The 27,636-nt window shown below is 45.7% G+C and overlaps 1 protein-coding gene across 1 annotated transcript in view; it reads left to right on the plus strand.

The window, feature by feature from the left end:
* LOC138566832 (HHIP-like protein 1) overlaps positions 1–27,636 on the plus strand; it is a 506,279-nt gene that overhangs the window by 120,394 nt on the left and 358,249 nt on the right. The gene's annotated exons all lie outside the window — the stretch shown is intronic.

The raw sequence follows: 27,636 nt of genomic DNA on the forward strand, positions 1-27,636 counted from the left end.
CAATGAGTGTAAATGTTATGAGGATTGCATTGTAAAATACCTGAGCATGTCATATAGAATAGCCATTCATATGTGTTTATATATGCATTATGTTTGTATGAATTTTCTAATTTTCAACGTAACCTGATGTTTTATGCTTTGATAAAAATGTTAATAGTGAGAGAAGATAGGCAGGCTGCACTGTTAACTTGTTTTTCATTGTAGTCTGAAATCAGCAGTGGTGCCTTAATCTAAGTCCCCCATCATTGTGAATTAGGGCACGATCTAAGCTTTGATCCTTTTAGTATTTTGCATAAAATTAAAATAATCTAATTAATATAGCTTGTTTCCTGTCGCAGATTGTGGGTAGGGATTGGTGTAGCAGGGGCATTACATGAATGCAATTCACCCATAATACAATAACCAATATAACATCAATTAAATATTAGATATCCTTACAAATGAGTCAGTTCAAGCTGGGATGAGGAAAGCAAATGCCACTGATGTAAGCAAATGAATTAATTGTGTAACACAATTTGTGGCCAAGATCACACGTGTGCATGAAGTTTTATTGTTGTGTTGCATTAGATGGTCCCAGGTGAATAATCTCTCAAAGGATGCATATTGCTTTTAAAATAAAAACAGATACAAGTGAATTAAGAATTGGGCTGTGTTTTTCTAGAATTGATAAACTAATGAGAAATGTAATACAGATAGACTGCTTATTTGATTATCAAATATTGTTCAGTGATTATTGATTTCCATTTGTGATCAAATAACCAACCTAAAAATCTTTCTTCTTGGCTTTCTCTCTACTCTCCTCACTACCACCGCTGCACGTCCACACCCTCCTGGTGAAATGTTTGCAGTATCTGTTGTGAATAATCTCTCAAAGGATGCATATTGCTTTTAAAATAAAAACAGATACAAGTGAATTAAGAATTGGGCTGTGTTTTTCTAGAATTGATAAAATAATGAGAAATGTAATTCAGATAGACTGCTTATTTGATTATGAAATATTGTTCTGTGATTATTGATTTCCATTTGTGATCAAATAACCAACCTAATAATCTTTCTTCTTGTCTTTCTCTCTACTCTCCTCACTACCACTTCTGCACTTCCACACCCTCCTGGTGACATGTTTGCAGTATCTGTTGTGCCCGCATCAGAGGTTGTGCCTTCTCCTTATGTGCCACCACAACCTGGGACACACTGTCCACCTACTTCCGGCCTGCCCCCACCACATCTTCTGTCATTTTCTTTTCCTCTGCCTTCCAGCTATGACCCCTCTGTCAGTCTCTCTCTCCACATCTTCTGCCTCAGTGAGGAATCAGTGCGAAAGAACCGCAATAGTGGTGAATGTGCACTCAATAAATAGCACCAATTAACTAAACTAAAGGAGCATGTGTCCATCGATTGCAAACACATGAACGCGGCTTGGACATATGTTTAACTGCTTGTTCTGCTTTTCCTGCGTATCTCAAATTGCCAGGATTGTACTTTACACGAAGTACAGTTTGTCAAGGTTCGTTATTCCCATTTAGGGATCAAACCCTGGTCTGTTTCTCTCAAACAAGTAATGCATCTAAACTGTGCATCCACTGCGTGGCCTGTGTCTTTTGAAACATACAGCAGTGTGAAATATCATCATTAACTACAAAAAACATCTGTGCTGGCATCCTGCCAAGCACAATCTTCCTCCCAAAGGGCCTTTTAAGTAGCTGACACATCACCGCAGCCTACATGAGGCTAGCCTCCTCAATGAGGGTGAGTCAGACTACTTTACACATTTCCCCTCCTTGAAGGCGCATTATGACTCAGATCACTGCTTCCTTCTATTTTTGATGAAGTCCAAGTGAAGGAAGCCTGTGCCTTCGCCAACTCCAAATGGGGTATTGTGAAAGGCCTATCATTTGACTTATGGATGACATTTTTAAATGCAAAATCTGTAATAACTGTTGACCATGAAAATGACCTAGACCTAATTATCCATCTACGGGTAGAGTATTGGTTTCAAAGATTAGTCCTAGGTGTCATCTGTGGCACTCAAATGTATAATGTGCACCAGGAATCGAGGATTAATTATTTGCCTGACTTAGTGAGAGGTACCGTTCTTGTTATGTGCACTGTAAGGGTGCAGAGGTACGAGTCTGGCACAGTGGTGGCAAGCTTGTTGGCAAAGACTTGTATTTATAAAAGAAGAAAAAGGAAAAACCTATCTATTTGAGCTTGGCCTAAGATCATTAAAATCACAAGCGGAATGGAAACTGTTGATTCTGTACCACCGGATCAGGTTCTCTCATGATCAATCTCTATACACGGATATGAGAAAACATCTAGATGCTGGCAACTCTCACCAGCTGGAGAGACTTGTCTTATTGGCAAGGGAGTGGCAGGAGTGGGCAGACATAGACTCATCACTGTTGAAGGAAAACCCATTAAAGGCCAAAAAAAATGGGAGGAAATGGATTGGATCAGGACCCTAGAGAAAATACGGTCAGGGCCGCACCCTAATCCTTTTCAAAGAGTGGAAAGGAAATTCGGTTTTCTCAGTAAATACTTAATAAAATTCCCTGATTGGAGAATAAGGAATAAATTCTTCAGACTGAGGTTGAACATTTTACACACAGGGGAAATTTTGGCGAGAAGAGGCTTGGGAGCCTCCGCAGTGAGTCTATGCCAGTCGTGTGTCAAGCCTGAAAATCAAACAATCAAACACCTGATGATAGAGTGCGGGGGTACGAGAAATTCAAGACGTCAATTCCTCAGTAGATATATGTCCGAGGTAACATCTTGGGCATATGACCGTCTCTGGGAAAGCTTGATGGATGGCCACTCACACAAAAAGACGATTGCCGTCGTTAAGATGCTGGAGGACTGTAAAATAGAACTTTAAACTTTTTCCTTTATTTTTAAATACGATATGAATTTTCTTGTATGGATGAGAATTGGCGGTCGCAAACTGTACGATTTCTTTTGTTTAGTGTTTTTTTTACTAAAAGTGGGTATTTTATGCTGGAGTTGTGAAAGGTTATATTTTCTATTAACCATATACAATAAAAATAAAAAAAATTTAAAAAACTATCTTGCCCTGTTTCTAAGAGGGGTTGCCCTACCTCAACAAAAACACTAAAGACTTGTTCAGGATGTCTTGTAAAGTAAAACGTCCACTGTCCTGTGTCCAAACTTATTTCCATCCCTTACAATAAACTAACTAAGGAAAAACTGGGTGTATTCTTGATCCAGAGGAGGCTTCTCTTGTTCTGGAATTAGACTTATAATGTTCAATTCTTGATGACAAAACACAATGAATGAATCTTAAAACACACTACCCAAACATAGTATTAAGTCTGGTTCACTATCCTGCCAGGCTTCACTACAGATCTTAGAATTCTAGAAAGTCACTCTTCCTTTGGAAATGGGCTCTTGACCCCTTGTTTCAGCTTCTTGCACCTCTCTTTCTTTCTTACATGCAGGTCAGGCCACCTGGGCTGTTCCACTCTCTCCCCGACTTCTTCTGTAGCTTCTTCCTCTGTCGTGTGTGTCCCAGACCCCCTTATATTGTGTCGGGCTCTCTCTGACTTGCTTTGGACCCCAACCCCTAACGTATGTGTTTCTTTGATCAGGTATGGATCCTTCACCCTTACATGTTGCTTCTGTGGAGGTCGTGTGACCTCATATGGGTCCCAGACCCTGGTGTGCTGTTTTTGCGGGTTCTCTACCCCTGCTTCACTTCATGTCCAACTCGTAATGAGACCATAAAGGTTGTTGGATAAACATACACCAGAAGAAAAAGCATCTTACCTCTGGAAACTTAAGCTTAGATAGCAAAGTTTGCTTCCCGATATGAATAGAAACCCTGCAGCCATCACTCTTCAGTTTTGCAAAAGTCACCACAAGGGGGCTGGCTATGCCCATACGTGGGTTTTGAGGTTGCTGTGTCTAGTAATACAAGCTACACCTCACCAATGAAGTCAAAACATGTTTAGGAGTAGAGTACCAACTGTAGGGGATGGACGGCTCAAAGGGGAAGAAAACCGGCACATTTAAGTTCAGTTTGGTACTTTTCCCTAGTTATTTTCTTATCACAGAGCCCTGAGACTGGAAAAGGTGTTCCTGCCACTCCTTCTCCGCCGTCCCGAGCTGCAGACTTTACACCCTTGCCTTTGTTCATATCGATGGCCTTCTAAAAGGCAGCAGTTTAATTTAATGGCTGCAGATGACCCCCTTTGCGTTTTAGGCCATTGTTGAAGGGGCCTGCTTACCTTCACAGCTATCATGAGCACAACAAAATGCAGGTAACAAAAAGTACCTTAACAACCTCACTATTACTGTTTTAAGGCATGTATTTTGTTAGTAGTATCTTCCTTAGACATGAATATTTAGTCGAAGGCACAGTTATGAGACATTTTCAAACAAAATACCCCGTCCCCTGCAAATTCCTCCAGTTACCTACCAAATATGTGCCTGCTGTCAAGACAATTAAAGTGTGCAACAAAACAGAGCTCCTTTTAAATATTCATTTATAGCTCTGTTGTCTAGTAGCTTGACATGCAAAAAAGTCTTGCTTTTTGTGGACAGTCAAATGTTCATACCATCATGTTTAACAACAAGCTGGAAGTTTGTAAAAACAATCTCTATACTCAGGTGACCGTATTAGACAATTCTTTTACTGTGTGTTGTGAGAAACTTGACGGTGTTCTCCCTCCTACTTCCTCAGGATCCTCTAGTCAGGTGGCCAGCGAAGGGCCATTGCTTTTGGATCCCGATCCTGGGTGTGGACAAGCGAGGGAGGATCACCTTAGTGGAGTGTCATGGGAGATTGGGAGGAGAACATTTGAGAGTGAGACATAGGGCCTCATTCCGAGGTCGGCGTGTTGCTGCCGACCCAAGAACACTGAATCCGCCGCCTGACTTCGCAGTGCCATTGGGATATTACACATCCTAGCGGCACGGGAAGTCAGGTGGCAGATTCGGTAACTCTCCATTCTTATTGAGTCCGATAGGACTCCATGGGAGTGGGGAGAAGGAAGCACCGGCACCATCAGTGACTGTGCCGGTGTTTCCGTGATGACTCAGATCTGGCGGGCGTAATGGTCCCTGCAGGCAGACTCGTAGTGTGGCGGTCCAGAAACAAGGGTGCCGGTAAGCTTACCGGCACTCTTGTTTCCGGACCACCACACTCATAATGAGGCCCATGGTATTTCCCCTTTCCCCGATCTAACTCAAAACCCTTTCCCTCAGCTTTCATGGGGTATTTCCAAACCCATTTCATCGCTCCCTCCCCATTTCTAACGAATACTGGGACAAGGAAGAGGCAACCAGGTGTGGTGAAGATTTCCCATAGGAATACCATAGGGAGTGTAAGGGAAACCGGCTGTAGAAACACTTGTGTATAGGCGCCTTGTCTATAGGCACGTTATAAATGCCATATCATATCATATCATATCATATCATATCATAGAAAGAACTTAAGTTGTTCCATTGAATCAGTCAGGCAGGGTCAGGCATTTACTAATTATCACTCACACCTGACTCAGCTTGACTGTTTTTTCAAATATAAAAGGTGTGGTGCTACACCGGTGAGAAAGCGAGCTGGGGACATGGTTTGGACCACAGAAGCCAAGGAGCAGAGAGCAGCAAGATCGACGGCCATGGAGAGAATGGCATGCCGAGACACTGGCCCAGTGTTTGAGGGGCTGCAGGGTGGCTAGGGAGTCGTGTCTCCATAGAGCCGGAACGAGACGCCCTGCAGGCTGCTACTGGTGGTCAGACATTGCTTGTTCCCTTGGGACCTGTGCCAGCCCCAAGGGTTTCTGAGGGGCAGGTGGTGAGACCCTGGCCTCAGGCCCGCACAACCAGGAGGGACTGCTTGTCACTGCGGCCAAAGAAGGTGCAAGGATGCACAAAGGAAAGGAAAGAAGTTGCCAGTGGGCACAATAAGGAGAAAAAGGTGCAAGTGTGCACAAAGGAAAGTAAAGAAGGTACCAGTGGGCACAAGAAGAAGCGGAAGGTGCAAGAGAAAGAAAGAAAGGAAGAAAGAAAGAAAAGAAAGAAAGAAAGAAAGAAAGAAAGAAAGAAAGAAAGAAAGAAAGAAAGAAAGAAAGAAAGAAAGAAAGAAAGAAAGAAAGGAGGAACAAAAAGGGGTGCAGAAAGACCCTGAAGGAAAAGGGTAAAGAGTGGGAAATAACAGAGAGGGGTTAAAGCTCTGATGCTACCCCTTGGAAGAACTGTAAGGTACATCCTGACAAATCTGAACTAGTGTTTTGAAATCCAAGAGGGGCATGACCTTGGGGAAGAGAACACTGAGAGGCCTAAGAGCTGAGCTTATATTTGAACTTGGAAGAGGCCCAAGCTTGGGGAAGGGAACCCTAAGAGGCATATCAATTTGGAATTGTTATTGTTGTTTGTTATTGAAGGAACTGAAGCTTGGGGAGACAGGAACCCCAAGGCATCAAGAACATTGACTTTTATTTTAACTATGAACGTCCTATGAACAGTCCTTTTTGATTGAGCCCATTGTTTGAAAGTTGACCAACCTACAGCTGGTGAGAAGATCTCCTGAAACCAACCTTGGTTTTCCTATTTTTGTTGAACCACTACGTTTTTCTTATGAAAGACTTCCTAACACATTTTTGTCAAAGAGTGAGGGCAAGCATAGGTTTAGACACAGACGGATTCTTATTTTGGACTTCCAGACTTTGACGGCCCTTAGAAACATCAGTTAAGGCAACCATCCCTTTAGTGTTAGGGTCAGTTAGGCATTACACCAAAACAGCAACTTTTAGTGAATAAAGGTTTTGGAACGATAATTGTTTAGCCTGTGTCTCCCGTGATACCATGCCTGTCTCAGAGTGTCTAAAAGTACAATGGTATAAAAGAGGAAATGTTTAGACTTGCATTATTTTGCAATCTGGGAGTTGGAGTTTTTCCATTTGGGATGTGCAAATAAAACTGCAATTCTATTCTTTTAGCTTAACATGTTTCTATCAAGGAGTTACATATTCTCAGGTTGCTTTACTATGTGATTAGTTTTTATTTTTGGCAAGTAATCACTGTAAGAGAATATCATTGTAATCCTTGAAATCAGAAACATCAATATTTGCACCTAGTAAAACCTGCAGAGTGTGTTAAAATCCTGGCTTCATTTAACCAAAGTGTGTGATTAGGGATACATAATTTAATATCACTGCAAGAATTGGTCCTTAGGCGTGATTACGTTCACACAATCCTGAAAAATACTCCCTTACAATGGGGCAGATTTAATGATTGTCGGAGCAAAATGCTGTTGGTCCTCTGTTAATGGCCCCTGAGCCAGTCATCTAGAATTGCATCATTGTTGCACTAGCTTTCCCTTTGTCCCATAACACATGATTGGAAAGGCAAATACTATGGGTCTCATTATAAGTTTGCCGGTCCAGAAACAAGGATGCCGATAAGCTCACCGGCACCCTTGTTTCCAGATTGGCAAACTCTGAGTCTGCCGAGTCTGCCTGCCATGGCTGCTGTGCCCGACTGCGGCCATGGTAGGCAGACTGTTCACAGAAGCACCAGCACTGTTCCTAACCATGCTGGTGCTTCCGTGTCCCCACTTCCATGGAATTCTTTGGGAATGGAGGTATACAGTTTGCCGGGGGCATGACCTCCCGGCCCGCCGGACTCGTAATGAGCTGGTGGCACCGGGAAGTCAGCTGCCGGTAATATATTATGGGTCCACCTGCAACCAGCCGGTAGCAGCAGCAGGGTTACCGCCAGACCTGTAATGAGGCCCATAGTCTCACTAGCCAGACAGTGCACCAGAGATTCTAGTATAGCAGACAGACTGAGGCAGAACCAACATTAATTTCCTCCCCAAGAACAAGACTAAAATAGAAGCAGGGGGGTCAGAGGGTAAGTTTGCTTTGATGCAATGTTGATATGTACAGATCTAAAAAGATTTTGTGTGAGCTGTGGTCAATTTATCCTGCAGGTTGCTAATGTAAATTGGTTGTGTGGTTTTCTGTGCTTTCTGTCAGAATGGTGTTTAAGCAGTGTGGAGAGTTGTGTTGGTCTATGTATGATGAATTAATGTGGTGTTTAGGGAAGCTTAGTGCAGACACATGTCTTCAGTTGATGTACGTTCAATTGTCTAACCTATTTTGTTTTGGTGCTGGAGTTGTCTGACAAGATGTGTTGTCAGGGGGAGAGGTGGAATGATTTTGACATGGTTATTGTTACCATATCTTTGCTAACAAACCATCCGATAACTAGGGACAACATATTTTACAGTGGAAACATTGCAGTTTATTTGTTTATATCCATGAGAAACATTCTTTAACCACTTGTTCTGCCTTATTATGCCTTATTATTGGGCCTCATCACGAGTTTGGCGGTAACTCTACCGGTACTAACAGCGGGTTGCCACTGGACTCTTCAAGTTTTACCGGCGCCTGACTTCCCAGTGCCACCGGGAGATTCCACTCCATCGTCACTGCAGCTGTATGACGTGTTTTTAAAGTGTACACGTCGTGTCTGCTTTTGACCATCCCAACTACCTCCATATTTATGATCTTTCTTTGTATGGGGTACAAAGACAACTTAGACAACTGCAAATGCAGTATGAGAGAGAGTAGAGGTGATCTCCTCTCTTGACTCTCTTGATATGCATTATTGATTGATACAGGGTGGTGAAATTAGTGTACCACTTCGTGGGCTGTTCGAACAAGAGGTGAGGATTTGTGTTGTTTCTAATTGCAGATTTAGAGCTTTGTTGTTATTGAGGTACTTCTCATTATTGCCCCTGGGTACGGTTATCAACAGTGATAAGTTGAAAGTGGTCGAGAGGAGAGAATACTCCAAGAACGCGTGGTAAGATGTGGAGAATGTTTGTCACCATATCAAATGTCTAAGGGATTAATCAATGTTATTGATATAAATAAGTTACTAAGACACTGAGAAATTAATTGTATGTATTTTCTATTTTCCAAGGGTAAATTTAGGATGGTTATGCACTGAGACAACACACGTAAAAAATATTTTTAGCCCCTGGTGAATGTCCAGCATTTCAATGGATAAGGACAGAAACTTGGACAAGTCGGGCTTCAAAACAAACAATATTTTGTACATATTAGTTATTTGATTTATAAAATTGTAATCAGGCTAATGAACTATGACATTGGATTATGGGATTTAAATGTGTGTAATGACATAATTAATTGTATGTTATTAAACTGTATTTTTATAGATGTTTTATAAAAAAGATATAGTGCATATATGTTTAATAAACTTGACTTTTTTGATATTGATCAGGTGAAGTAAATAGTGTGATGTTTACACTCTAACCAATTAGAGCACCATTGGTATACAGTAAATAGAGAGCCTTCTTTTTTTGTTTAATAATCGACTACTACCCCATGAGGTAGGAAGGCTTAATGCCCTTAGTTGGGGAAGCCGATTGGATCTAATGTATGCATAATGCATACCTTTGTCAAACAATGGCCCTCATTCCGAGTTTGGAGGTAAGTATCGTCCCTTACCGGCATGGCTCAAATAGCGTGTCCGAGCTGGCAGCAGCCTGCTAATAGAGGACTATTACGACTTCGCAAGCACGAGCTTTGTGCCATGCCGGTAAGGTACCTAGCGCCATGCCGCAAAAGGGCCCGAAAAAGCCCTTACCGGCATCAAGCGCACTGTAGATAACACTACCGCCATAGGCCTTACCGGTGACTGTAAATAGCGGTGACCGTAATTAGCGGTCACCGCTATTTATGGTCACCGCTAAATAGCAGAACCGGAAATAGCGTCATCGCACAGGAACGGGAAGGAGCACGGTGGCCATCTTTAAAAACACAATCCATTGCCATCCTCAGCACACAGGACCCCTGGGACACTGCAAATCGACCAAAAAGTTCATCCAACCACCCAAGAATGCCAAAAGCACTCAAGAAGGGATCTGCCTGCCTCCAAAATGAGAGATTCAGCCAGGATGACCTGCAGATACTCGTCGACACCCTGCATGAGCATGCAGGGACAGTGTTCAGCAGCAACATGCGGCGGGAGGCCGTCTTGCGCAAAAAGCAGATTTGGGCATTAGTTTGCCAGAAGGTCAGTGCAGTCGCCAACGCACCCCGCATGGTGAAGGATTGCCGCAAGCGGTGGGATGACCTGCGGCTGAGGTTGAGGAACATCCTATCGGTAAATCGTACCCAGGCCTTGGAACCAGAGGAGGACCAAGTTCTCCCATTAAGCTCACCCCGTGGGAGGAAACATGTGCGAGCATGATTGGCCCAGAATCAATTGAAGGCGTAGGAGAGATGTAGTGTGGCGCCATGACATCTGTGGATGGAGGTGAGTGTCCAAAGTAAAAACTGCTAAGCCAAATCTGATGAAAGTCAATGCAAATGGCTGTCCAAAGAGTGATGCCATGGTCGGCCACACACACACTCCCTGTAAAGTATTCCGAAGCAAGTGAGACACGTGCTGATGCCTGGTGCAAGGCCGTAACGTACATGACACATACCATACAAAGTAGGAAATTCCATGAGGCACACAAATTGTGAGCATGTCAGACAGCACAGTACCCAGCCAACATGAGTGACACCGACATATGGCTGCATTAACCACCCATGTATGAAATGTCATGCCCTTCCCAACACAAATGCCTATTACCCACAATTGTGTGGATGTGCAAAGGTACCAGTGTATATATGATGCCTATCCAAACATCACTCATGCCGACTCTCTCTTTCACACTCACAGGCAGTGAGCATGACAGTGATGAGCAGGACACCACCCCTGCACAGGACAGCAACCGTCCCTCTATATACAGGGGACAAGCCAGGGGGCGCCATGTCCCAGCAAGGAAGCCACCACAGGGACACATTCCACCTGCAACACCAAGGCCCGTGGAGGGCACATCACCCCCACCCCAACCCCCCACTGTTCTGCCTGCAGACACCTGTCCTACACCCCGTTCGGAGGAGTCCAGTGTGGCTGGGGAGGTGGCAGCCACGGCACCCCTCACAGTTGAAGACAGCCCAGAAGACATATGGGGCACCATTGTGGATGATTCAGTCGATGTTGTCCACACCACAACACAAGTAGCATCCCCCCAGGTATCCATGAGTGACGCCGTTGATACCAACACCCCGGAGCAGTCTGGGCTAGACAACACCCAGGGACATGTCAGTCCGGTATACAGTCCCGGGGAGGAAGAGCAGGCTGGGCATGCCAGCCAGATCCCCAGCACGGCCACAGGTGCAGCCGCAGGAGCACAGTGGGCTGATCTGCTCACTGCACTAATCCAGGAATTTGTGCAGGACAACCGTCAGGCCAGGGAGGAGTGGCGCACAGAGTTGACAGCATTGGGCCGGTCCATCACTGAAAACACCAACCACCTCTGCGAGGTGCTAGGGCGCATCGCTGATGCTTTGGAGGCAGGTCTTCATGCCCAACAGCCTCAGCATGAGGCCACACCATCCACCAGTAGCTCGTCACAGACCAGCCCGCTCCGCTGGTCAGTCCGTGCGCTGCACCGACGGGACATGCCACCCCCTGGCTCTGGGAGTGCTGAGTGACTATTCAGGCAGCCTCATTTAGGCTCCGTGGACTCTATGGAACTTGTGTGGGGGAGTTCTGGGGGGAGGGGAAGGGGGGTGAGGGTGTGTGGGGGTGTTGTGGGGGAGGAGGGAAGGGTGTGTGGGGGAGTTGTGGGGAGAGGGGGAGTGGAGTGAGGGTGTGTGGGGGAGTTGTGGGGAGAGGGGGTGAGGGTGGTGGAGGGTTTTGTCATTCACATTTATATTCTTACTTTCAATGTACTGGTTGTGTAACAGTGGAGTGGACATTCATCATTGCGCATGTGTCATTTAATCTTGCACAGTACATGTACCCCCACACCCAGTGCCCTATGTCCAACCATTATGTCACCCTCTGCTGACATGTATGTCAGAAATATTGTGCGATCACTGACTGGTGCACAGCACGTCCCTCCTGTGCATCGCCACCGTGATGAGGTCCTGCCACATCTTCATCATCCCCTTCCATGTCAGGGGGCAGGGGCACGTTCCAGCGGATGCACATATTGTGCAGCATTACACATGCCATGATGATCTTGGCCACCTTCTCATGTTTGTAGAGGAGTGACCCACCGGACCGGCTGAGGCAGCGAAATCGTGCCTTCAACAGGCCAAAGGTCTGCTCAATTACCACACGTGTACGGGTATGGGAACAATTGCATGAGGAGGATCTCGTGCCTGTTTTGTGGGTGTCGGACAGGGGTCATGAGCCATGGCTTCAAGGGATAGCCACCATCACCTGCATGAGAGGGGAATGAAGGTAAATGTTTGCACATCCATGTTGGACAACTGTACTAGTCTCACATGCCTGCAGGTAATTGGTGCCCGCATGGACATGTCCCTGGATGCATTGACCACATTTCAGGTCCCTCTATGTGTCCTGTGCCATGGACTAATGGTGTGGGTTGCATTTTCAAGATGATTCATGGTGTGCACTGGCATCTTGTTGCACGTGCATCGTATATGCATACAGCAGTGTTGGAGTCAAATTAGTGATTTTTTGTGTACTATGAGATTTACTAGTAGGGAGCGTTGGCTGTAGTCTGTACAATATTGGGCATTCTGTGCTGATCATTTCCATGGTGACATGCAGCACTCCTATGGGTGTGCCGACCCGGTGACACACTGTGGAATCCCAGGTTGGCTCAGTTCAATGCACTCCCAGGGATGATTGTCCTGTGTGGTGATATGCTGGAGACAGCAACATAGTGCAAATGCACTGCATGGTGCAGGATGGCCTTACGGTGGGTGAGGGCCGCTGATGAGTGGTGCATGTGTTGTGGGATGTGGGCTAGTTACCTGTTAGTCATGTAGTGATAGGTGCCGACCTTACTTCATCACTATGGGATTTGGGTGTCATGTACCGTTTCTGATGCTTTGGGGCACAGTGTTCGGTGATGTGCACATCGTGCAGTGACATCAACATTCCCACCCAGGTGGAGTATGCATCCCCCCCAGGTGGAGTATGCATCCCTCCCCATTCCCCCCCAGGTGGAGTATGCGTCCCCTCCCCCCATCCCCCCCAGGTGGAGTATGCATCCCCCCCATTCCCCCCAGGTGGAGTATGCACCCCCCCATTCCCACCCAGGTGGAGTATGCATCCCCATCCCCATTCCCCCCCAGGTGGAGTATGCACCCCCCTTTCCCCCCCAGGTGGAGTATAAATCCCCCCCCCATTTCCACCCAGGTGGAGTATACATCCACCCATCTCACAACCCTGATGCACTGCCATGGCCCAGTCAGGCAACTCACCAAGCAGCCAGGCACGTCGTCCAGCATGTCGCTCCATGAAGCCTGGTAGCGTGGAGTTCCGCAGGACCATAGCGTCATGAGTTGATCCAGGATATAGGGCACAGCAATGTGTGATGATCTTGCTGGCGTCGCATACCATCCGCACATTGATGGAGTGGTATTGCTTGCGGTGGCGATACACCACCTCCATGGCATGCGGGTCCACCAACTCCACGTGGGTGCAGTAGAGGGCACCTACACAATTTGGCATGCCTGCCAGTGCATGGAAGTCAACTTTTGTATCGAATATCCCCTAGGGAGACCGTGGTCGGGATATGTAGTCCCTTGTGTGCTTGAGGAGGGCATCCAGCACTTGGTTGAGAATCCGGGAAAATAAGGGTTGTGTTATGCCATGCATGTGCCCCACTGTGTGCTGGTAGGTGCCTGTGGCAAGGAAGTGGAGCACAGACACTACCTTCAGTAGAGGGGGGATGGCGGTGCGTATTTCAGTAAGGCTCACTATGTCATCATGTATCAGGTCAACTATGGTGGTGATGGTGTCCCGGTCCACACAGTACAGGGTGTGGGTCTGCTCAGGTGTTAGGTTGAAGGGAGTGGGTCTGATGCGAGGGATTGGGGGCTGCCGCCGTGCTAACAGTGGCTGCACTGGCGGGGCATGCTGGGCCTGTCTCACCCTCCTTCTCCTCCTGCGTCTCCTCTGTGGTGGCGGCTGTTGTTGTTGTTGTTTTTGTTGAGGCATTGCAAGCAGGTCCTCCAGCTCCAGTAATGCTACTACTATTAGTGTCATCTTGGTGTGGGAGGGGGTGTGGTGTGTGGGTGTGCTCCTTTTGTATTGAGCCTGACTCCATTGCCTTCACCTGTGCTGATTGTGTGCACCTGTGGCAGTTGGAAACACTGCTCAGGGATCTTTACGCCTGGTCGGCGATGCCGGTATTTACGCCATGCCGGTAGGCACTTTTTCCACCTTCATGAGGCCGTTATTTGCATGTCGCCTCACTTGTGATCTTCTCCGGTTTACGGCATGCCATTAATGCCGGCATGGTGTGTCGCGTGCGCACGCCCAGACCGCTACTAACGGCATCGTACTTTGCGATGCTGTTAATAGCGGTCTGGTTGGTCAGAATAGCCCGTAGCGGTAAGCGATGCCGGTAATCCTTTATCGAATCGTTTTTCCCTTACCTCCAAACTCAGAATGAGGGCCAATGAGTTTAAGCAGATGGGGTGTTCTATGTGTTGACCGTATTACACTGGGCCTCATTATGAGTCATTTTTTTTTCCGGCACCCGTCAATGGGGACTCACCGGGGCATTACAGCCCCGTCAGTTCCAGTAATTCCCTATTGCCGGCCCCCAGAAAAAAGAACCCCCATTCCCATTGAAGTCCCCTTGGACTCAATGGGAATGGGGAGGACGGATGCACCGCACCATTCACAAATGTTGCCCGCTCATCTGTCAAGGTCTGCAAGCGGGTGCCATTCCACCCGCCAGGTTAGACCTGGCGAGCTGAAAGCCACCCGCTCGCAGAACTCGTTGTTTGCCAGTCTGGTAACACCGGTGCCAGTAGATTACCAGCACCGTTGTTAACGGACCAGCAATCTTGTTATGAGGCCCAATGTATTGAACAGTTTATGGAGCTCTCAAGTTTTCCAATATCAGGTGTGAAATAATTACCCATGCCTGGCTTTTAGGCCAATAAGAAAGATGAAAGGTATGTTTAAAAAATGTTTTCATGTGTGTTTGTATACATGTGTGTATGTGTATGCGAATGTGTGTGGGCAAAGCTGCAGAATGTGGGCACAAATGCAGTGTGTGATGTGAGGGTGACAGGATGCTGAACTGGCAGCATGAAAAGTTAGCAGCCCAAGCGTATATTGTTGAGACCGCCTTTTATTTTATAGACACTAGCAGCATGAGTACTTATTTTATAGTGGCAATGCTAGCATATATTGTTGAGACCAGCCTCACTACTTTCTTTGGACACAACAACCCTGAAAGGCAGACAGACATCATGATCTGATTTTGGCAGAAACTGCTTAAAAGAGGAGCATTGTTTGCATATATTGTTGAGAGAGCCCTCCTGCTTTTCCTTTGGAGGACAACCAGCATCAACACCTGTTCCAAAATATCCCTGTGTACTGCTGGTGACCTGGCATCTATGAAGTGTTTTATGTGTATCCTGTACAGTGAAGTGTACATTCTGCATTGTTATCACATTATTGCAACATTTTGCTCTAGAGCTGGGAGAGCTTCCTGGTTCCTGTATATGAGCCTCCAGGAATCCAGAGGAGAAGGGGATGGAGCTGAATGTGGCATGTGACACGTGCCACATGTCAGAGTCAGCTCCAACCCCTATTGAGCGCTTCCTTCTTGTGCTGCAAGCCCCGGTCCAGCCTTCACTCGGATGAGTAAGGACTGCAGCGGGGCACCCACAGACCTGATGTTGCGATCACCCACTACTCCAGGAGCTTCAGTTCAAGCTACAGGGGTAGCAAGGATGATTGCAGGGGTGGCAAGATAGAAAATAGGGGTCACAGCTGCGACACCTGGATACCCCCAAATGATGTCCCTGGACATCTGGGCATCTTCCTCGACAAAAAATAGGCTGTGAACCCTCTTTTTTGGTAACGGGGGGGTTTGGCTCATGACGGTATAACAGAGATATAGGAAAAAGTTTGAGTTTTAGAATAAACTTTGGTTTAACTACATGTGTGCTTATACTAATGTAGTTTAATCATGCTACATTAGCCTTTTGTTGTTGTGTGTCAACATTTACCATAGTGCTCGAAGGGTGAGGTAGCTTGGACTCAAACATTTTCCTATACATCTGGGCATCTTGCCTGATTTTATTCCGCGAGTTGCACGGTCTGTTGTTTGGCTGCTTTCAAGTATGAGCCATCCCATGGCAGTGCATTTTTGACACTCGGAGAACTCGAATGGTCTTTCAGCGTTCCATTCTACATGTACGTGTGAGTGCAGATTCTCTGCTTGTCTCAGCACAACTCCAGACTGCATCACTGCAGCTCAGGTTTCGCCTACAAGCACAAGGCTGACATCATTCCTTGTTATTTGAGTGGATGCTTATGAATGATTGCAGACTTTCCTCCCCATTAATCCCAAATGTGCTGAGGTGGCATGCCCTTCCTCGCGCTGACAGTGCAATTTCTTGTACTTTTACCTTTTACGTTTACAGGTTTCACATGTTAGCAATTAGCTAACAAGAAATCGTACAAATGATATACAAATGACACATGGGAAAGATTATGCCCCTTTTGGTTTTGTCTACTACGTGAGCCAAAACTATTACCATAGAGTTAGCTGGCACACAAGGAGAGGCAGATAGTGCTCTGGTGTTGTACGGCTATGTGCCCATCCAATGCATGGCCATGGTATTAGTATGTAAAAGTCCAGCCCTAACTACACATCCTCGCCATACCCCACCCATTGTGACCTTCTCTTGCTTCATTTTTACAGGAGGTAGACTTTTTTTCCACTGAAGTTGGCAGCTGCTTTATTTTAATGCTTTTTGCAGCTTTGCAGTAAAGCGGGCGACATCTTGAGTGCATACGTGGCAGACCCCATAATACAATGGAAGCAGGGTGCAACAGATCTTGTGGATCCTGCTACAGATTGATTAATAAGTCAGATTGCATCAAAAAAGAAAAACCCTGTAAGCTCAAGCCGGGCATGTACTTAACTTAGCCTCCCCTCGTCCCTTCCTAGAGTGGATATTGGAGTGTAACGTCTTGTGCCTATGTTGAAATGTTTTTAAAATTCTAAAAGAAGACCGAAATAAGAAGTTCATATAGTTTTCTTGATGTCCTGTGTAAGGGTGCAGAAGGAGGAGACTGACACACAGGTGGTATAGTGGTTGCCATAGACTTAAGAGAAAACAAACTTTCCCTGATGCTAAGAGATGTTTCCCTGCCTCGACTAAAAGACTAATGGTTCCGTCAGAATGTCTGTGTAAATATATAGTCCACTGTCCTGTGTCAAAGCCCTATTTCTGTCCCTTACTCTCCATACTAAACTAAAGATAAAGTAGACCTTCTTGGTCCAGAAGAATGGCTCCCTTCTTCTGGACTGGGGATAGAAGTTTGTTTCCAAGTATTGGCTTCTTCTTAGGGGAATGGCTCCCTTCCCCAAGTAAAAACACAAAAGACAAAGTTCAAGCAGTTCTCCTTGACAGATACACTGCCTATCTTCTCACAGTCTGTATCAGAAAGTCTTGACAACTTTCGATGACTGCATTCTCCTAATATCTTGGTTTAACAGTTCAACACAACCAGGGGGAATGACTCCCTTCACCTGGTCTTGGTTACCAGGAGAAGGGCTCCCTTCTCCTGGTATCTTGGCTTAGAGTTTGTACAATTTGGTTACTAGAAGAATTACTCCCTTCTCCTGATAACTTTCACTTGGTCACACAATTTCACATCAGCAGGGGGAATGACTCCATTCCCCTGGTCTACGTATCATGTAGCTTCAAATACACAGTTTTCAATGCTTAAAATGGTCCACGAACTTGGCTCATCCTCTTCTTTGATTGGACTAACTTGGTTTTTCTCTTTACCAAGTATTGCGACGAGGAAGATTACTCATACTGTATTCTGATTTTAGGTTCCATACCTTGGCTTCTCTCGCTCTAAATTTTGGCCCACTTGCTTCAGTCTCCTGCCAAGTATGACCACGAGGAAGATACCTTGCTTCCTGGTTTAGGTCCCAGACCCCGGTTTCTATCATTCTTCGGTTTGGCACACTTGGCTTACCCTCTTGCTAAGATGCCTTGCTTCTTGATTGGGTCCCTGACCCTGGTTTCTCTCACTCTTCGGTTTAGCTCACTTGGCTTACTCTCTTGCCAAGTACTGCTATGAGGAAGATTCTCTGCTTCTTGATGTGGGTCCCTGACCCCGGTTTCTCTCACTCTTTGGTTCAGCTCACTTGGCTTACTCTCTCGCCAAGTACTGCTATGAGGAAGATGACTCATTTCTTGATGTGGGTCCCCAACCCCGGTTAATCTCACTCTTCGGTTTAGCTCACTTAGCTTACTCCCTCACCAAGTACTGCTATGGGGAATATGCCTTGCTATTTGGTTTAGGTCCCAGATCCCTCTCTGGTGGTCAGTGGTTTCCGTTAGGCCACTGGAAGGAGGAAGCATTCCTCTGATGCAAGACCCTCTCACCGCCTGCCCCACGTTCCGATTGGGTCTCCCGAACTCCTCCGTGCCTGTAACTGGGATTGGGTAGCACTCCAGCTCTTCCTGGGATCGGGGTTCTTGATGGAAGCACTGGTGTTCCTTCTCCCTTGGTCTGTCGGCTGCCTGGGTCTGCATTCAGCTTCCTTGCTTCATGGTCTTGATGCCCGTCCAGTCCATTTGGTCATGGCCAGGCCATAGCATGGTTCATCAGAACTGGCGGGGAGGTTACTTCTTGCTTGACCTCCTCTACACTTCCATGGCTGCTCGCCTGCATCTGTCGCTATGCCTGGTTCTCCTCTGGAAGCGATTCGAAACTCACAGGCTCGTCGCAGGCTGAAGGAAAATAGTCCTTCTGTTTTCCTTTTATTGTGCAGGCTCAACCCTGGCGTAACGTTAACACCTGTAATTGTAGTTCTCATTTCAGTCCTTACTCCTCCTATGAGCCACCTCGTCCCAGTTGGGTCAGGCAAACCCTTAGGGCTCTCAAGGATCTTTTTCATCCCAGTACCTTTATTTATGTCAATCTCACCTATGTTACAGAAGTACATGTGCCTACTCTCACTATAAGAGTTTCTGTTGAAAGTGGGGTCTAAGGACAGAAGGGGTGTATAGGGCATAGGTGGAAGGTGGGTATACCACATTCTCCTGAGATGTTCTCCCTTGTCCCCTGAGGGGAGGACTCTTTCCATAAGATACTCCTACGGAGTACCACCCCAGGGGGACTATCGGGTAGCGGCCACCCCACCATGACCTCATGGGAAGGGGCTCCCATCTCGGGAGAAGTGACGACATCTCGGGATTCTTCACATCTGTTATAATAATAGTAACGACGAGGCCTGCCCTAAAGATTAATACCAGTACCCTGCAAGGTTTTGTGTAATACCTACATCTTGAGACAAGATTAGCCTCCTTCCATCCCTTCTGGGTTTTGGCGAAACAGATCCTACACCTTCACCTCACTGAAACTTTTTCAACTAACTTCTTGGGCAACATTTTACATATTGTGCAGTGTTCTACAGAAGACTTGTAATGCAACGCATACACATTGTTGCGACAAGTGAGCCAAGCACATAGTGTATATGCGTGATGATAACCTCGACTCACAGGGATTGTGTCATCTCACAGAAATATTTTCAACTAACTTCTTGGGCACAATCCCTGCGAGGCAAGGTTATCATCATGCATATAGAGACTGCGCATGGCACCCAGTTGGTCTCATGAGATGTGGGGTTCAGTAACTAACAAGCATTGATACATGATGTTTAGTTCTTTACTGCTCTTGCTTCCAATCTTCCACAGTGTCAGTCCTGAGCCTGTGCCATAATAATTGGTAATGATCCGTGGTGCTCAAGTTGCACCGGCTCCCCGTACTTTGAGTAATCCTGCTTGTGAAGCGAGAAACAGAGCGCTCGAAGCTCTGGCATTCTGGCCATTCTGTGGGTGCTTGTAGAACACGCCCTTCCTTCCGGGGCCTGTTACTACCATACTACCAAGGCTGCAGAAGTAATTTTGAGGTCTGCATGCTGTAAGAAGCACAGAGGGTGCCTGCATTTCCCTAAACACACAGAGACGAGGTTGTCCACACTGAGGTTTGGCCTTCTAGCATGCACACACCTCCCCTATGCCACAGTTCAGATACACAAAGTGTGGTTGCGCAGCCAGCGCAGTGTCCTGTGATTTCCATCTATCCAATTCAGAGGGCCTGTGGTGAGATGTTACTCCTCATGGTTGATGATACATATGCAGATGAGATGGCAGTTTCCTCCTCCAGTACAGGAACAATGGGCAGTGCCAATACTTCCACAGCTCCATCATCCATGGTGCGACACAGCATTCCAGTAATCCCTGGTCCAAGATTCGACATCAGACAAGCACCATCCTCACTAGGGCCAAGTAGGGGCAGTGGGTTGAAAGGATTGACATGTCCTTTGCAGCGACACACAATTGTGCCAAGAATTCAATGCCAATATTCTTTGCTGAAATTCCATACACAAAATATTAAAGACTCTGGTGATGGTTCTTACGATGCTGCCAAATGACACTAACAGATTACCTCAGCCCACTTGTCAATACGATCATGAATGCTTCATCTACAACAAGCTCACCATGGGGCGTAGGAGACGCTGGATGCATATAATGTAATATTACGTCAACTTGCCATGTTATGTATGCTAATGAACAGAGAAGACAAAATTGTGCGCAAGTAGTACAAGGTTATTTTTCTGTGAAACTGCAATGCCAAATCTTGGCGAATCGGGTAATGCTTTACAACGTACCTTGGAGTTAGGTAGGTCCCACAAGCTGGCTAGCATGAAAGCAGGCCTCATGAAATATGTCTTTAAAGGACTGTGAATTGCAGAGCTAAATGCCACAGAGAAAACCAAAAGAAGTAATAGCCAATGCAAGCGAATCTCAAAATCGACATTTAGTGGGGTTTCCTTACCTCTCACTGAGGCTTGTCATGTCCAGGTTGGAGATGCAGGAAATGACAAGATATATGGAAGATGTTTTATTCATGCCAGAAATATGCAGGACTAAAACAGCAAAATGTCATCACCAATGATGTTCTGTCATCATTCTATCATTATCGATACCAGTACTTATTGTCACTGGGACTTCGGTGAATGTGATGCCAATGGTTTAAATCAACGTCCTTATCTCACCCCCAACTGGTGAAGCCAGGTGTAAGCATCTTAACTTATGGTGGGTTGGTGCCACTGCTCCTCTAGGGATCCGTTCAAATTACTTTTTATTATGACCAGAACTGTGACAGCATATGCCAGGGACAGATTACTAAATTGTGGCATTTCTGAAGAACTGGAGCTGGTCCATTTAGCATTCAGGCTCTATGAAGCTAATGCCGAAGCTTTGTTGAGGGTGTATGATGACATATTTCACGACATCAAGTGACACTATAGTTTTAGCCGGTGGCCCTGCACGATCCGATAATTCTGTTTCAGCTTAAAAAAAAAGTATAACAGGATTTTCGGAACCTGAAAAAGGAGGGAATAATTGAAAAGGTCACAGACCAGGTGGAGTGGGTCACCCCAATTGTTGTAGCAGCCAAGACCAAACAACCCGAGGAAGTGAGGATTTGTGTGGACATAGGCTTCCAAACAAGGCTATTAAATGACGGAGGCACCATACACCCACAATCAACATAATTGTGGACTTGATATTCTTGAATGTGGATCTCGCAATGGACTGCTATCACGCCCCCTTCATAACGGTTCTAGCTTCATTACCACATTCTTCTCCCATGACAGGTGGTTCCGTTAAAAATGCCTCTGCTTTATGTTGCCTTTCACAGATGAGTTGTTCCACCATACATTGAGGAAAGAGCTTGCTGGCCTCCAGGGAGTCTTGAATATCAGCAATGATGTGCCAAAGTATGCTTCTCTTGAAAAGGAACACATATCTTGACTCCAAAGTATTTCCTCACCTGCGTGAGAATGGACTTACTCTCAAAGGGAGTAAATACAAGTTCCCTCCACAACAAGTGGAATTCCTTGACTACATCCTTCAGAAATCAGGTGTATCGGCTAACCCACAGAAGGTAGCTGACATTAAAATGCCCCCTCACAATCTGAAGTCTGCAGTTTCTTAGGAATGGCCAATTTATGCAGCCAAATCATCCCAGATCTAGCTACCCTAGCTGACGTGTTGAAGGACTCTCTGTGGTGTTGGGGTGACTGGAAGCAATGTGCTTTTGATCAAACTGAACTAGTGTTGGTGACAGAAACTACCATAGCTTTTTTGAGCCATACTAGTGTCACTGAACGCGTGATGGTTGGTAGCCCGACACTGTTCCCCATTGCATATACCAACAAAGCACTCAGACCAACAGAGCTATGGTACTCCCAAATAGAGAAGGAGTTCTTAACACTATTATGAGGATGAAAATATTTGTATCTCTGTTTTTATCTCTGTTGCATATGTTCACGCCATCACAGTGGTGACAGAACACAAGCACCTTCTACAAATCATGTCCAGATCCACACCATCACCACTGAAAGGACATAAAGCTGGCTGTTTCAGCTCCAGGACCATAGGGTCATGCTGCAATTAAGGGTGGGTGCTGATGACCCAGCTGATTATCTCTCCACTGCAGACATGGACCCAGAAGAACATGTCCATTTCCTTACCCATGCTTTGGTCCCAACAGCTATGATAGGGGAGGGCATTCCAGTTGCCACCAAGAGAGTGAATGGCTGAAAGTGAAAATGGATCGTATACATTCTCGGATATTGAAAGACATCCTTGTGCAACAGATGCATGCCATGGAAGAATCCAAGGAATTCCTACAAGGTCTGTAATGTGTTCATTCAGAACAGTCTGTGTCAGATGATGGTGTGGGTTTAAGGGGCTCAAGATTTGTCATTCCACGAACCCTGGTGGACAAGGTAATCGAACAGGCCCAAAAAGGACACAAGATATCCCGGGCAACTGCTTCCAAAGAGTCTAATTAGGCAATTGTATTGCTGCCTGCTCCCCACTTCCTTACAGATGTATTTATTTATTTACATTTTTAAAGCGCTCACACAGCCCGCAGGCATCGAGGCGCTGTTACAGGAATTGTTTTTGTTTTTTTAGTTGCATAATTGATTTTTTTGTTGTCTTAGTTGCGTATTGATAACGTGCTTAAACACCCGGAGGTTTCTAAGCGCGGACCCGGGGATCGAACTTGTGTTGCTTCGCCACTCCCAACACTCTTATGTGATATGTCATTAAACCACTCATGGGGCTGCTTCACCAATACAACATTGGGTTCCACACTTGATACCCTAATGTAACTGTGAGTTATGGGGACAAATGATCAATTTCCAAACATGTCAAAGGGGCTTCGGAGCCCTCAATGACTGGATGTACTATACCAGTGTATGATTGGCAGTAACAAAACAAAAGCTATGTTTGTTGGACCCAAAAACTCACTAAAAAATACAAAATTACCTCCTGGGCTGCTCAAATTCTTTGTTTCTTTGTTTTAACCATTTCCTCCAGAGCTAGGCATTTTCCTTGTCATTTGGGATGTGACATACTCATGAAATCACAGATTGGGGATATGGTGAAGTCTTTCTTTTTCCAACTAAAGATTCTTTCCTTCATCACTTGACTGGACTTCACAAATGCCCTTTACACACGTCTTCGTGCCTATCAAATTAAAAAGCAAGTTTGCTGCCGCATTACAGACATTAAGAAACTTCTTCCAACAGAGACTTTCTGGAATATTTTCACTCCATGCCAAAAAGCATAGCTCTGCTAATTAACTGTTTCTAAAGGTGCCATCTGCTGGTGCACTGGAAGAGGAGAATGAGGATACTCAGTGGCATAGACCCCACCCCATGGAACACTCCACACATCAATGAAGCAATAGAACCTAACGGGTTGTTAGCTCCATCCCCATTCCCATTGAGCCCTATGGGGGCTCGAATGGGAATGGGGATGGACCGGGTCCGGGTTCCTCGGACAGGGAATTACCGGGTCCGCCAAGGTTGCGATGGCCGGGTAAGTCCTCATTTGAAGAACCTGTGCCCGGAATGCGGTAAGGAGGCAACCATGCCGCTAAAAGCGGAATGGTTACATCCAACCTCCTGATGAGGGCCATTGTCTCATGGGAGGGGGAAGAATCCCCCTGCCCCTGCCCAACCCATTAGCGTTAGTTTGGGCCCCCTCGGTATGCTCGGTCACAATTGCATACTTGTGGCAAATATTTACACCCTCCAATAAAACAATTGAACAGCTACCACTGGTGACTGGCATATTTTGGACCAGGCACCACCCCCTTCTTTCTACGCTAGGTGAAACATTTAAGCTTTGTTTAAAAAACATATTTACTTCTTTCACTTGGAGTAATCCATGCCCCTCCAGCAGCATAATCATCATGGACATTGCGCACAGGTGGTGATCCAGCAGGCCCTGGGTGTGATGTGTCCTGTGCTTTGTTTAGCACCTTGGGGGGCTCAGCATGGCTTGCAGGTGGGCCCCCAAAATGTGTGCTACACCACTAATTGGGCCCGGCTCAACTTGAACGCATTCAATAGTGATGTGAATGCTCAAGAGGGGCCGTAAACTTGACCAGGACCTGGCTCTGGTGCAACACTGTTTAAGAAAATAAGCGTTGGACACAGTCTCAGTCCCCTATTCTGAACTTGGCGCTGTGAAGGTGCAAAACAGCATGATTCACTGCGCCAAAAGAGGACGCCCAGACTGCACTAGTATTCTCAAGTGGGCCTGGGCGTCCTCGTAGTGCATGACAGTGCACTGTGCAGATTGTGACTGTTTTTAGTTGTAACGGGCGCAATCCAATCTCGGCAGCATTTTTGTAAAATAATGACATATTCGTTATTTTACAAAAATGCTGCTGAGAACACAGGTGTGTATGAACATGTTCCTATACACAAAGTGAGCAGCTTCAACACTGCAGGATGCTGAAGCTGCTTATTTTGGTGTATAGGAAAATGTTCATATACACAAGTGTGGTGTATATGAACATTTAGTTTACAGCAAACCGAGCAGCTTCAATGTTGCAAGATGCATCGTTGGACCTGCTCACTTTGGTGTAAATGCAAGTGTTCATATACACCCGTCCGGAGTATATGAACACTTTAATTTACACCTGAAGCTGCTTGCTTTGGTGTAAATGAAAGTGTTCATATACACCGCACGGTTGTATATGAACACTTTCATTTACACCAAAGCAAGCAGCTTCAGGTGGAAATGAAAGTGTTCATATACCCCCATGTGTTGTATATGAACACTTTCATGTACTCCAAAGTAAGCAGCTTCAACGTTGCAGAATGCAATGTTGGAGCTGCTCACTTTGGTGTAAATGCAAGTGTTCATATACACCCGTGCGGTGTATATGAACACTTTCATTTCCACCTGAAGCTGCTTGCTTTGGTGTAAATGAAAGTGTTCATATACAACCATGCAGTGCATATGAACACTTTCATTTACACCAACGTGAGCAGCTTCAACATTGCAGAATGTTGAAGCTGCTTACTTGGGTGTAAACTAAAGTGTTCATATACACCCATGTGTTGTAGATGAACACTTTCATGTACACCAAAGTAAGCAGCTTCAACGTTGCAGAATGCAACATTGGAGCTGCTCACTTTGATGTAAATGCAAGTGTTCATATACACCCGTGCGGTGTATATGAACACTTTCATTTACACCTGAAGCTGCTCGCTTTGGTGTAAATGAAAGTGTTCATATACAACCGTGCGGTGTATATGAACACTTTCATTTATACCAACGTGAGCAGCTTCAACATTACAGAATGTTGAAGTTGCTTACTTGGGTGTAAATTAAAGTGTTCTCAACACACAGGTGTACATGAACCCTTTCATTTTCTCCAAACAAGATGCCACCAAAAGGGTACCGTATTTTTGCGCTATTTTAGCGCACATATTAAAGTGGAGGAGTGCCACAAGAATACCCTTCCAAAAAGCCAGATTACGCATGTGGCGGTTGCTGGGTTGGTGTCCAACCCATCCTAGAAACCGCCACATGTATTCTGAAAGTGGCGCATTCCTACCGACTTCAGAAGAATGCGCCACCTTCAGAATAGGTCTTAAGTATCGAAAAGGTTGTTAAGCCTTTTAACGTCCTGTTCGGTACTTAACACCTGGATGAGAATAGGGGCCTCAGAAGTGAGCGGGCCATTGAGTGACCCACCTCTCCCCACTCAAACCCCTTCTTGGAAAGGGTTTTGTGGAAACTTCATTCATGGGGCGGTCCTGGGGGCGTCATTGAAAAATGCACCTTGCATGTAGAGCTCTGAAAATCGTAGATGCATTGAGCCCTGCTCTTGAGGGAAATGCAGCCCAGCCATCCTACACCCCTCCCTGATAAAAAGACTGAAGAACAGTCATGTATCAAAGCCTAGGACATTAAGGTGTTATGCTCATCTCTGGTTTTTGGGGGACAACGTGGTTGCTTGTCACATAACATAAAGATAAATGCTCAAAGAGACAGATGGCCTCAGCTTACACCTGCACAAAAGGTGTCTTCTCTCATAGTGGTAGCTGACTCATAGATACATTTATAACCAGGGAATTTTGTTGATGCTAAATCCTGGTCAATTATTTAATTTTCAGGCCTTGTTCATGCAGCATTTTGCTCTTGGGTAAACAGACAGCGCACGCCCCCCAGGTCAGTGTTTCTTTGGCTTGTTCAACACATCAATGCCACAGATAACGTGTACTTATGTGTCCATTGATCTAAAGATGCTTCACACACTAGCTGTAGCCTTCATTAGAGATTTCAGTTACCATTACAAGTACTGCATTATGTATGTTTTGCATATAGGCTCCACGTCGAATCTGGAAAATGACATTCCCTAAATGTGTGATCATGGACAAATCTCGCCTCCCTCTTTACCTGTGTTCTTATATCTGGCTGAAATGAGACCGCCTGGAAACACGGGTGTTAGATGCATCTGAAGGTCGTTTGCCATCACTTCCCATGATGTCACTTGGGGCAGAGTGAAATGACATCACTTGCTGTGATGTCATCAGAGGTCAAGGGTCATGTGATGTCACTTACGCTACCCCTAGCATTTTGATGAAATAACGTCCCTGGCTCTGTGGCGGCGACACCAGCTGCATAAAACAAACCAATGCATGGCTGTTACTTAAGCCATATCATGTTGCCAGAAGCCATGCCAATGAGAGAGGCTTCCAAAAACCCCTTTATATATAATACCAGAATCAATGTTTCGGCCATGTAGATGGTGCTAGCACCACCAAATGTGCCAGAACCAAAAAATACTATTAGCACTCCAGATGTTTCCCCAGGGTACTAATAGCTACAGTTCCCACCCATGTAGGCTTTCTCGCGCACGGCCTACAATTCTCTCAGAACCATTAACTTAGTTTGCAGGCCACGATCACCTTAGAAAACTTGCATTTTCCGGTACAATTGCTTAAATAATAACGTATATGTAAGCAAGGAAACGAGGTAATTGAGTTCAGCAATCTGAGCTTTAGGATAAGGATCAGCCACCCTAGGTGAAGAGCGATGGTGTCAACCAGCGGTGGTCTTGATTAGAAGTTGGTTGGAGCATTTTCGCATATTCTGATTATGTGAGGTTATTTCAGAGAGTTTTGAATGGCACATTTATAATGCCAGAAAGGAGAAGATGAGAATGGGGCTACGC

Source organism: Ambystoma mexicanum, chromosome 2p, assembly GCF_040938575.1.
Source record: "Ambystoma mexicanum isolate Mex_15411 chromosome 2p, UKY_AmexF1_1, whole genome shotgun sequence".
Taxonomy (NCBI): domain Eukaryota; kingdom Metazoa; phylum Chordata; class Amphibia; order Caudata; family Ambystomatidae; genus Ambystoma; species Ambystoma mexicanum.